Genomic DNA, 12,870 nt, shown 5'->3' with positions numbered 1-12,870 from the left:
GCCTCGCTGCCCGCAGAGGACGGACCGACGGAGCTCTGTCCGTCACCGTCGCGTCGGTGCCCAGCCCTGCCCGTGTCCGCCGAGGGACGGTGCCGGTCTACCCCGGGGATTCCGGACGCTCTGCCCTACAGCAGCTACCTCAGCACAGCGTTTTGCTCCTCTTTACAGTGCCACCCCCCACCCCAGCACGTAAGAGGGAAAGGGCTGCAAGCGGAGAGGGGACGCCTTCGAGGACAGGTCTGGGACCTGGTGATCCCGAAGGGCCCCTCGAAGGACCCGGCGCAAGCCAAGCTGGTGGCCTTTCATTCAGGACTAAGTGCACGATTTCCCGAACACTGCCTACCGCTTCCCCCCTTCCATAATGGACACTCTTTATCGAGCAGCATTAGATTTGCCCAGCGCTGGCTCTCACAGCTGAGGCTGATTTCTCCAGCAGTAATGGACACAAACTTTCCTTGTAATGTGCACTTTCCCCTCCTGCTTCCTCTCGGCTGGGCTCTCCTGGGGTGTTTCCTGCTCTGTCCTGCTTCTACCCAGCTGTCCCTGGCTGCCGGCCAAGGCGGACCGAAGGCAGGGGCACCAGGGCCCTCTGCAGCAGCACGGGCTGGGGCCACGAGTCTTTTCACTGGGTCCCATGAGCCTTCCCTTGAACGGCTCCTTGAGCAAGTGGGAGCTTTTGAGCTGGCCCCAGGCCTCTCCTGTGCGATGGCCTAACCACCAGCCTGCCATGGAACGCAGGAGAGGCCATCCAAGCTCGTGTCCCTGCAGTGCCCCGGGAAGCTCGATCCCCTCCTGGCACTCAGGCAGAGGCTGCTGCCTCCCCGGAGCCCCGTTATCCTCCTGCTTGGCACAGGCGAGCTTCTGAGCAGGGGAGGAATAAACAAAGGGTGGGCACAGTGAATTCGCCAGCTGAGGGCTGAATCACTCCGGCTCTCTGCTCCCACTCCTGCCTACTCCTCGGCTCCCCCAGATCCCGGCTCGTCTGGAAGGGTGGGTACCCATCAGGTGTGTGCCCGCATGCGCTTGGGCATCCTCATGGCAAGAAACACAGTGGGGTGACAACGCGTGTGTGCCTGCACGAACTCTCCTGCCATCAAGGAAACTCAGCCTGGCCCCTCTCAGTGGGTCCTCAGACCTTTACTCAGTGCGGATCGATGCCTCTTATTGTTATGGCTATGGCAGCGATGCCATCGATGTTAATAGCACTTCACAAACACAGACAAAGCCGGCAATCTGAATGCGGCCAGGAAAAAAACCAAAAACAAACAGAGGACAAAAGACAGGCTAAGAGCTCTGAATGCCGTTTCTAATGCTTCCGCTCCCCTTCCCCCCCTCCCACCCCCCATCTTAAAGCCCCACTAAAGTGCAGGGCACCGCGTATTCAACAGTAAAACTCTGGAAAATTCCTGGAATTGTTGGTGTGTGAGGGAGGAAATTTCACCTCAGCCCTTCCACAAAGACACGGCAAGTACGCCATGCACGCAGCGCTGGTGGCGTGTGAGAGTGATGCTATGCACTGCCTGGAAGCAGGGGGCCTTCCAAGACCGTCTTTCCCACCTCGGCTCCGACGGCCATCCCCACCCTGGGAGCGAGGCAGAGGATGGGGGACTGCCCGTGCAGGAGCAGGGATGAGCTTTTGGGCTAAGATGGCATCCGTGCAATCACTGCTATAGAACAGTCCTCTGCAAACCCTGCCTTTTGTGTACTCTCAGCGTGTGATTCCCTTCCCTGGAAGTGTCCAAGGCCAGCTTATATGGGGTCCTGAGCAACCTGGTCTAAGTGTTTGGAATTAGAGGATCTTTGAGACCTCTTCCAAAGCAAACCATTCTATGGCTCTATGATTTTGGAGCTGGGTGGAGGGACCAGGGGCAGCAGGAGAGGTGAGGGTAGCACGGGTGCCCCAAGAATTGGCAGTGGGGCACAGCCCTGATTTGCTCTGACAGCTACACTGTGCATTTTGGACAGCAGTGGGGAGACACAACTGGAAGGATGGAGAGTACAGGAAGAAAAAAACATCACTGAAAAGCTGCTCTCTCAGCTGGAGCCCCAAGGCCCTTGCCCACAGTGCCAGAGTGTAAGAGGAGCCAGTACAAGCAATTGGCCATTTGGGTTTTTCTCTCTTTAACTCTCAGCCCACCTCATGGGCAACACCTCTTCACCTCAATAGCCTCAAGGACTCTTTGGACAAAGGCAGATCCTGGCAGCAACAAACCCTGCTGATCTCTGCCGCAGGAACTGCATTGGCCCCTGCTTGGAAGCCCCAAAGGGTCCCATGTTTCTGCATTTATTGACCCATCATGACTGATGAGCTTACTGTTCCCCTGAGTGGGGAACAACTCCCCTGAGGTGTTGTGGCATGGGTGACAGTGTGCTGGGGACCACACAGCCAAGCCTCACTGGAAGCACCATCCCCTCCTGTCCCCACTATGTAGCCATGTGCAGCTGACAGCCTTGCAGATAACACGCCTCTTTTCCCTCTCCCATCGCCTTTACTAGCTTCTCCCCCATGTGGTAGAGACCAACTCCAGCTGTTGTGGATCAACCCCTCAACTGGGTCAACCTCCTTTTTGCAGCATGGAGTGACCCAAAGTGCCCCAGCTTTCCAGGTGCCACTATCCTGTGCTGACCTGTGTGCAGCCCCTGGACGCTGCCGAGCAGCTCGGCTCACACGCCCTCACTGAACATGTTCATCTTTAAAACCTGCAGGGAACAGCAAGAACATTTGGGTGTCCATCTGCGGGGGCTCGTCCCTCAGACAGATGCTCCAGCTCTTTGCCACTGCCATCCTCAGATGATAACAGGCTGTGGCAGATGGTTCCCTTCTGTTGGCAGGAGGCAGGAGTTTATCCCCGCTCTCAGCTCCCTCCTGGAGAGGTGGCACCTGCACACTGCGTGAGGGACATGGGCAGTGGGGAACAGACCTGCCCCTCGGGGGAGACACTTGGGACACGCTCATCTCCCTTGCTTTCGGTGCATGTGTCCAGGAACGCCGCAATAAATCTGGAAAGGGCCAAGCTGGCAGGAGGGAGGTGGATTTTAATTACTCCCATTATTATTATCATTCCTTTTCTTTCAGATTTTCACACTTTTGTCGTAACAAGCTGAGCTGAGAAAATACATGCAAATGCCAGGCAGAGATAAGATGTACCACACCTTGAAGTACTGCCAGCGCTGGCTCTGGGAACGCCAGATCGGCTGTCTGCCCCTCCAGCCTCCTCCCTTTGGCAGCAGGAACGGGGGAGCTTCTGTCCCTGCTCTGCCCCTGCACATCCAGAGAGGAGGGTACCTCACGTGTCCCCTGGGCTCGACCAGCAACCAGCTCCTTGATCCTGCCCAGTCCTGCCCAGTCCCCGGAGAAGGCACCAAAAACTCCTAGCTGCTTGGGACAGGGAGGAAAGGTCACCCTGATGTCTCGTGTGTGATACAGACCTCCCCTGCCCTCCTCAGCACTGTGGGCAGCAGGACCTGTTCCTGAGGAACTCTTGTTCCTGAGGAACCCTTGTTCCTGAGGATGGCTGTTCCACCGGGCCCCTGCAGATGCAGTCAGGGAGAAACATGGTCCCAGATCACGTTCTCCCTTGGAGGTGGTGACATTTCAGGGTGTGTGGGGGGAGTGGGACGAAGAGGCAAGGCAGGATATTCCTGCTCCCCCAGCTCCACGGCCATCTGGATGTGTGCTGATGCCTCCTCACAGCAGGCTGAGTCAGTTCAGGGGCTTCTCATTATCAGCTGGAGGGAGTCCAAATTCCACACTGTATGGCTGCTCCTCAGTGAAACTCGGGATCCTTATCAAGTATTATCATAATGCTTTCTCTCTGTACTGTCTTGTACTGCTCCCTGCTCTGGTCAGCTTATTGATTTGGAGAAGAATGATCCAAAAAGTCTTTGACCACCAGCCATTCACTTGGGACAGCTGTGGCAGGAGCCACAAAATGCCCCCCTGGACATGGGCTGGGGCTGGGAGGCCTTGGAGGGGATCCCTCCACTGTCCCCAGCACAGCCTCGCTTGCTGGAGGCTGCATGGCTGGACACATCTCCAGCTCCCTGTCCAAATGAAAGCAAGGTGAGAGGTAGGAGATGCCGTGCTCATGCCTTGCACATCTCAAATCATGACATGACCTCCATGGAGAACAGGGATAAAGAGAAGAAAAAAGCCTTTCCATAGGCCCCCACAGTCAAGTGCTACTCAAGATGGGGATAAGCTGCTGATACACAGGGTCTGCCCCAGCTCATCCACGTCTCTGCCAGGGCACTGCCACCACCCCAACACATTGGAATTCTGGGTGTGGAAATTAGGCCTTTCTATGCAATGTTCTGGAATGGAGAGAGGCCACGTGTCCTCATGTCAGCCTGAGTCAAACACTGATAGCTTGACTGCTCTGTCAAGCAGCCCAAACACGCGATGTGAAGGGCTGAGCGAAAAGGCTCCATTAAGTTCTTAAGCCCATTGACACATATATAGAAGGTATTAATAATATCAAGCACCTCAGTGCCTATTGTAGCCCACGTTCAGGAGATGAAAGATAATTTCTGGGACAAGGAATTTATGATAGTGACAGCTTTTTAACAGCTTGGTGTAAGAATAGGAGCTGCACAACAGGACAAAGAGCAATGATTAAAGAATTTGGCACGAAGGAGAGAGGGCTTGGAGAGCTGTGGGTAAGGAGGACAGGAGTCAATTGCCCACACTGGAAAAAAAAAAGGCTGTGCTGGGCATGGAGGATGGGGAGGTGATGTGGGAGCCATCCTGCTGGGGCTGACTCACAAATACTTGACAGCTAAGAGAAAGGGGTCAGGGTGCCTGGAGGGGATGAAATGTGCTCCTCACCTTAATATTTAAAAGGTTTGGCCTCTGCCTGATGTGGCAGGCCATGATGGGCATGGCTCAGCTGGGGAGCAGCGGGGGAGCTGAGCTGCACAGCTGGGCACAGGCCAGGGAGCAAACACATCAGTGAGGGAAGCAGGGGTCTGCCATGGGGCAGGCTAAGGAGGGAGCTCTGCTCCCTGAAGGCCAGAGCTGGAGAAGCAGAAGTAGCAGACCCAACAGCAGGACACACTTAGGGTGTAATTATTACTAATATCCTCAGTGTTCCTTTACACACATACGTGCTCCCCTAATGTACACTGCACATGTAAACAGCCTCCTAGTGACATTTGCATGCCCAATTACATCTGCATATAATTGATTTGCATGCACAGTTGGAGGGTGTTTAAAACACTGAAGTGCTTTACACTTTCCCAAAGCCACCTCCCCAAATCCGCAAACCCATGGCAAAGGAAAAGCACCTCATGCTGGAGCCAAACCCCACCCCAGCCCCACAGGGCTGTTTGGTGTCTCTCCCTGCGGGGGTGTGCCACGTGCCGAGCAGGATGGGCTCACAGCCATGCCCTTTCCTGCATCTTCATCATCTGCAGCGACCCCAAACCCAACCCCAAACCCAGCCGTAATGTTTGCTGTTTGCTTAGCTCCTGTTAAAAGTGACTGGCACCATTCCAAAAAGGATTAAAAGCAGGGAGTGAGAAACATAAAAGCTCATGTAATTACGTGCAAAAAAGCCCTTTAATAATTTATAGAGGGAGAGGGTAAATATCTTCGTGTGTTATTCAAGTGTAGCTCATTGTCCCGTCTGGCTAATACCCAGCGTACACGCATCACAGGCTTTATCCGGGAGGCTGTTTTGCCTTTAATACCTTCCATAAATTATTGAATTTATAAAGAGGAAAGCAGGTGTCATGTCACTCCTATAAACAGCTCGTTAGTTAAAGCTAACGAACTTGGGGAGCAACAGTTTCCTCCTGGCTTGTCTACCTCCCACCTCACTGTCTGTGCTGTCACCTGTGATGCTGCACAGACACTGAGCTGGGGCAGGAGAGTAGTATTTGCCTAAAAAAAAATCTGGCAGCAGATAGATGGCCTGTGGCACCCCTACCCTCTGGCTTTCTGAGCTCTGCTTGTGCCCTCATGGAGGTGTGAGGATGAAAAGGATCCTTTTTTCCATTCCCAGCTTGCCTGCTGCAGCATCACCACTTTCACGTCACCCGTGGTCTTCTGGGTGCAGCAATGGCCCATCAGCTCCTGGGGGTACCTGAGGATGCTCTGGGCACTGCTCCTGGCAGGAGCTCCGCATGAGGGTAAACTCTGAGGGCCAGGACAGGCCAGGAGGCAGAGATCTCTGTGGCAGGAGGGCTGAGCACAGACCCATGTCACCCTAAAACCCACGCCTGTCCCATTTCCAGCAGCCGAGGGCCAGGTGGAGCAGCTCTTCCGAGGGCCAGGTGGAGCAGCCCAAGAGCTGCTCCTGAGCACAGGGGATGTGTTTTCAGGCTGGCTGGGGGAAGCACAGCATCTCCCCGGTTTCTGCTGAACGAGGCAGGGTGTTAGAAGGCCACCTCTAAAAACAGCAGAGGTGTGACTGAGTCAGCAGCACGTGTCTGGGCGAGGGAGTCAGTCCAAGCTCAGGAAAAGCAGCGTGCGAGCGTGGCCACGCAGCCCCCGCCGGGCAGCCGGGCCCCCCCGGGCTGTGCCCCCCACCCCTGCGCTGCAGGACGGAGCTGCTCAGGGAGCAGCTGCTTCGGAGGCTCTGCTTTTGCTTTCACACCCAGGAGAGAGTCACCAAACCCCCACACGCAGCCTCTCCAAATAGAATACATATGCATTAAAGAACAGCCATGGAAAGGGGAGCCATCAGAAGTATTTCAGACAGTTTCAAGTGAGTGCCAAATCTGGGTGAATAAGCTGAACGCAAAGGACCCACGCGGAAAACGCTGCCAGCAGTGCCAGCATCACGACGGGCACAGCACGGAGATGGGGACACATGGAGCAACCCAAGCTGCGACTGCCAGCAGTGAGGCACGTCCCAGCCTCATGATGAATGCTGGCCCCTGAAGAACACCCAGTAGGGCCTTGTGGGCATGAGGAGAGGGAACTCAAACTATTGATAATCAATTAACTCCTTCAATTACAGCAGCCTAATGAGGTAGCGCCAAGTCAGCTCTAATGAACATCAGTTTAATAGAGGCAGTTCCTCAGGCGCTGGTTTTTGACTCAATCTTTACAAGGTAGGGAACACTGCAAAAGTATCGAGCAATTAATGTCACTAAATGAACATCCGCTCCCCAGCTCTCTGCAGAGCCCACAGCTCGTGGGGGGCTGTTGCAGCACGGGGGTGTCCCTGACCCCTGGGGAGGTCCTGCCTGTGCCCAGCTGGTCCCCAGCAGGGGGATGGGGTGGGAGCTCGCTCTGCTGGCAGCACGGAGCTCTGTTATCCAGGCAGAGAGCGCACGCTTCCTGGGGATGCTGCCGGATGGGTTAGCTGCTGTGAGATGAAGCGAATGTCACTGGGCCCAGCTCTCCCCTAGAGGCAGCTATTTTTTAGGGTTTTTTGGTGACGACAGCGTAAGTGACAAAACAAATGTCACCGCCCGCTGGCCCCAGTGCCTCCCTGGAAACCTGCCGGGCCCCATGTAGCGCAGGGGGAGAAGGGGGGAGTGGAGGAGGGAGGCAAAGCACCATCCCTAACACGTGCCTGTCACGGGGGCTGTGCCAGCACCCCACTGCATCACAGCTTGCCAGCAGGGCCTGGGGAAGCCCCTGCCCAGCAGGACATTGCTGAGCAGGAGCTGGGGTGGGGATCCCCAGGAAGGCCGGGATCCTGAAGGTGCCATGCCTTCAGAAGCATGTGCTGCACCGACCGTGCTGGGGAAGGATTTACATACTAAAGAGCCTTCAGCGGAGTAAAGACAACCTGACATCTATTTTGGGTCTCAAAGCCAAAGGCTGTATTTCAAATCCACTGTTCAGGTGAAAATACAGCAAACCCATGCAGAGCAGAGCTGGGAAGGAGGGGGAGCCTCTGGCTCCTGGCAGCATTGCCCACTCTACAGCAAGGGCCCCATGGCAGTGGTCCCCAGCACCCCATCAGCACCCACCAAACTGGGCTTCCAGGGGAAGGGACCCCTCGTTCCCATGGGGGATGATTGCCAAACTCCTGCTGCACTGGGTCTGTAAGAGGGGCCCTTTCAGCATCTAAACCTCCATGGACAGAGACTGCCAGGACCCTGCCTTCACCCAAGGCTGTCCAAAGCTGAACTGAGCTGCTGGAGGGGCACTCCCCAGAGATGGAGCAGATGGAGGGCACAGGCCGGCTCCCCGAGCCCAGGTGTGTGGTGCAGGGGCTGCCTGTGCCTCCGGATGCCGTGGCAGATGGAGGTGGATGTAAACTGCCTGTGCTGCCTGCTGGGACCACACAGGGGCTTGGCCACAGCCTCCCTTCCCTGCTGATGGGCTTGGGAGCAGGCTGGGGGAATGGTGGATGGCTGGAAGGGCTCAAATGATAGCAGAGGCACATGTCAGGTAATTCACCCATGTGGATGTGTTTGTGAAAGCTTCTGGGTCTGAGCACTGCTCCCAGGGGTGCAATGTATGGGTAGATAACCTCTGGTCCAGCTTGGGGAGGGTAAAGGGAGAAGAAGACATTCCTGCTCTCTCTGCTACTCCTGGGCAGAGCTGGGCCACACTGGCATGGGAAGGACACAGGAGACCCAGGATCATTGGTTCAGGCCAGGATAAACCAGAAAGGCAAGTGCAAGGCAGAGGATCAGAGAGAGAAGGAAAGACATGAGGAGATACAGAGGGAAGGTAAGAGCCCTGCATGCCTGGTAGACCCACACAAAAAACTGAATCTGGCCATCTCCAGTTCCCATGAGCAACTTATCTGAGACCAGTGTAACCAGCAACAGCCCCCAGCTCTTACCAGTCTGACAGCACTGACTACAAATGCCAGCCTTGCGGGTATTGGACTTTGTGCCCAAAAGGATCTGCACAGATTTCCCTGGCTCCCTCCAGCCTCTGGATGAGCAGAGGGAGCTTCCAGTCCTCCCAGTGCCCATTCACCCTGCAGTGTGGAGGGGACACAGGGAGCTGGCTGTGTCTGGTCTCCCCCAGACCACTTTGTCACCATTCATAAGGGCCAGAAAAGCTGCTGAGAGTGTCTTTGGAGTGTGAAACACCAGGGGTGGTGGGTGCAGGCTGCTGCACTGAGGATGCTCACAGAGCTGCTTTAATGAAACAGACATGCAGCTCCAGGCACCAGAGATTATTCTCATCTCTTTTCTTGTTTGGTCGACTTATTCAAAGACTGTTAGTGGATTAACTAAAATTCTTACGATGCTGGAGCAGCATCTTTGCAGGGGTTTATGGAGGTGGAAGGGACAGTTTTCACAGGCAGCTTTCATGTTACCCCGCAGCAAGTCTGCAGCTGGGTGGGCTTGCCAGGGGAACAAGATGAAGCTCAGAGTCCTGGCAGCAGCCGCTCTCTTCTCCAAGCTGGCAGTGCTGTAGAGGAATTGTCTGGAGGGCAGCAGTGGCTGGCAAGCCCTCTGTCCCTCCTGTTCTCTCATGTTTCTCTTGCAGCTTCTGGGCTTCATTTCACAGGGAGAGCTTGGGGACATGGGGGACTGAACACAGGGATGGGGGAAATCTCTCCACACCTTCTGTTGCTACATCCTCCTTCCCACAGGTAACTCCTCCACTGGGGCTGTTGCTCTTACGAGCTCTGTTTCCTTGAACAGAAGGTCCCAGGGCCGTGCCCTGGTGTCCCCACAGCCGACAGACAAACAACCTTACAGCATCCCTTGTTTTCCCAGGCTGCATTGGTGCGTGTGGCAGAGTCTTCCCCCTTCCCACCCCCTCCTCATCAACTGGCACAGCCCCAGCGGTTTCCCCCAGAGAGCACGCGGTGAGACACAGCATGAAACAACTGCACATAATTAGAGGATTGAATGGGGTATGGGAGCAGAGCAGGGAGCTTGCAACATCCATAAATAGCTCGTCTTGCCGAGCTGCTTAACTCCTTGCTTGTTCTTGCCAAAGTGCAGACCCCAAAGGGATGGTGCCTGTGCATGAATAGGGGTGGAAAGTTCAGAAGTGTATTTTTAAACCATTCAAGCCGTACTCGAGCTGAGTGATACGTTATTGTCTCTGTTTGTCACTTGAAATGTCTTATGAATGCAAGAAATAAAAAAAAGCCACCATTTTGCCTCTCTACACTCCCACCCCTCTGCTTCTACCCAAATAATGTCAGGCTAGAGCTGACAGGCGAAAGGAAAGCACCACAGGCTAAGGCTGCCTAAAAGCAGCATGAAAAGCTCTTCTCTGCAAGGAAGAGCCCTGGATTGTGGGGCCAGAGGGCAGCAGAATCAGCAGCAGGAGCAGGCATCCACAGACAGCAGTGCCAGAGCCTGCCAGGAAAATACTGGGGTCCCCAAAGAGTCCCCAGCAAGGACAGCAGGGCTGTGTGCCTAGCAGCAGGGGGTCAGGTGGATATTAGGAAGAAGTCCCTCACCCAGAGGGTGGCTGGGTGCTGGTACAGGCTCCCCAGAGAGGTGGTCACAGCACCAAGCCTGACAGAGCTCAGGAAGTGTTTGGACAATGCTCTCAGGCATCTGGTGTCACTCTGGGGGATGGTTCTGTGCAGGGCCAGGGGTTGGATTAGATTCTTGTGGGTCCCTCCCAACTCAGCATATTTTGTGATTCTGTGACTGCGTCAACTAATCTTGTCTTTTGTCCCATGAGAACAAGGGAGTTACCCCTGCTACCCCACCTGGGGTCAGTGTAGGACAGCATCACCTCGGTTCTGCCCATCCTGAGCTCTGGGGCCCCTCTGGGTGGCTGGCACTTGGTGACAGTGAGAGTCCTCAGCTCCTGGGGCTGGCAGCCAGCCTCAAGCTGTGGTTGGAGATAGAGATCCCAAAGAGTTTGACAAACAGCTGGAGCCATGGTGAGATACAGCGGGACAGAGGGAAAACAAACCAGAAACTCACTGGGAAATCATTTTTCTCCTAAATGGGGCAGATATAATTAAGCAGCACGGGCTTTATGAATGATACCAGCTCTGCCTTGAAACACATCATTACCTCTCTCTGTTAGAGCAGTGTTTTTAAATACATATTTCCTCTTCCAGTGCTAGAGGAGAAGGCTCTGTGGCTGGGATGCTGGAATATTTTGCTAATTACCTCCTACTTCACCTAGTGGCAGCGAAGTGCTGGTCTCTGGCTTTCCTGTGCACACACCTCTGCTCCAAACCACTGCTGGCCACTCTCCCCTTCCTCTCCTCTCACCCACCACCAGAGGGGAAGATGGCACTGAACCTGCATCCTCCAGCCCCAGAGGGTTTGAGCCTCTCTGTGCCAAAGCTGCCTGAGATCCCAGTGCCAGAGGTCACCCCAAACCCCTCTACCCAAGCTATGTGAGCCCCTCACCATATTGTTTTCCTTGTTTTACAGAACCTGGGGCTGAAGGGGAGGAGATATTTCACTGAGTTGACCCAAGCTGGTTTCCCCCATCTGGCACCCTTTACACCCAGCAGGGTCTGGGTGTTCCTGTCAGTTTGGTACAATTTAGGCCTTTCTGTTCCCGGACAAGTCCCCCAGCCTATGCCATGTCTGCCATGAATGCTCACCGCAATGGATTAGAGAGACCCGAGCAAGAACGAAGGGCTTTTGTACTAGAAATTGAAAGTTGATGGAGTGTGTCATAGGAAAATGACAACAACCTACTGTACCTCGAAAGACAATTATTTTTCCCTCATTGGAAGTGATTGAATTTCTCCATCAGTGACACTACCAACATCGTTGACACCAACAGGTCTAATGGAAAGGCTTTTCCCCAGCTGCACACCTGAATTTTCTTACACCTGCCCTCTCCTTCCTTACCTGCTCTGCTTCCTACACTTTGGCAGGACATGCTCAGGTCACAGCCCATACAGAGATCACCCTTAGCTGGGTGTGCTCTCCCTCCCCATCCCCACACTCCTGCAGACCCTTGCTTCCCTCAGTTCTGCTCCTCTGGACTAATTCTGAATATTCTGTGACTCTGTGAATATGCCAGGGCTGGAAATCACACTATTAAATCATGTTGTTTCACTGTGACCAGCCGTGCTAGCAGGACCTGCCCCACAGTACTGGGGCCACGCTCAGTGTCTGATGTAGGTACTCACACTGGCAATAAGAAAGAGCTGGGAGACATGGTGACCTTTCTAGAGATGGGGAAAAGGGTCAGGCAGCACCTCAGTCTGCTGTGGGACTGCAGGGTTGGATAGCACCCTGGAGAGCTGGCTCTCCCTGCAGACCTGGAGCACCATGTCCTGGACACTTGTGCTGGATGCTGGCCTGGGGACACCCAGGGTGAAAGGCACAGCCAAAAGCCCCTCCTTGGAATGGTTTTTGCCCAGAATCTGGAGTAGCACAAGCCCCTAGAGCTTTGGGATAGGTTCCTGTGTGTCCCTGGGGCACAGCTGTGCTTTCCATGGGCTCCTTCCCATTCCCAAGGTGCTTCCCCTGCAGCCCAGCCTGAGTTACTCCCTGCTGGCAGAGGGCCAACCTGGTTTATTAAGACACATGAACTAATGAAGGAGCCACAGTGAAGCACAGGAGCCTGCAACATCCACCTGCACTGGGAGCTGTGCAAGGCTCCCCACAAGCCTCATCCTTCTCCCAGCAAAGACCAAACCCTGAAAGCCTGGGGAGCACAGGAGGGTGCCAGCACCCCACATGCCTCTTGTGGGGACAGTGGTGACAGCGGACCACATCCACACTGTGCAGGGTGAAAATCCCAGCGGGAAGGATCGGGAGGGCAATGGCAGGCTGGGATGAGTGGTGGGGCTGGCACAGGCAGGACGTCACCTCGCCCGCTCCGTGGGTGCCACGCGAGTCGGGACCGAGGAACACGCACGCTCCGGTGCCATTCACAGCCCCATATGTTGTGTGGGCTGGGAGCACATATGTTAGATACACACACATCTACGTGTGCCTGCGTATATATATACACAGACATACATGAGAGAGACTATTATAGATACAGATTTACATATA

General features: G+C 54.8%; 1 protein-coding gene across 3 annotated transcripts in view; it reads right to left on the bottom strand.

The window, feature by feature from the left end:
- The window catches only part of LINGO1 (leucine rich repeat and Ig domain containing 1), a 153,444-nt gene that overhangs the window by 18,054 nt on the left and 122,520 nt on the right, over window positions 1–12,870 (bottom strand). The gene's annotated exons all lie outside the window — the stretch shown is intronic.

This window comes from Parus major, chromosome 10, assembly GCF_001522545.3.
Source record: "Parus major isolate Abel chromosome 10, Parus_major1.1, whole genome shotgun sequence".
Taxonomy (NCBI): Eukaryota; Metazoa; Chordata; class Aves; order Passeriformes; family Paridae; genus Parus; species Parus major.
Note: the sequence above shows the minus strand (reverse complement) of the source record. Positions and strands in the feature narration are given on the sequence as shown.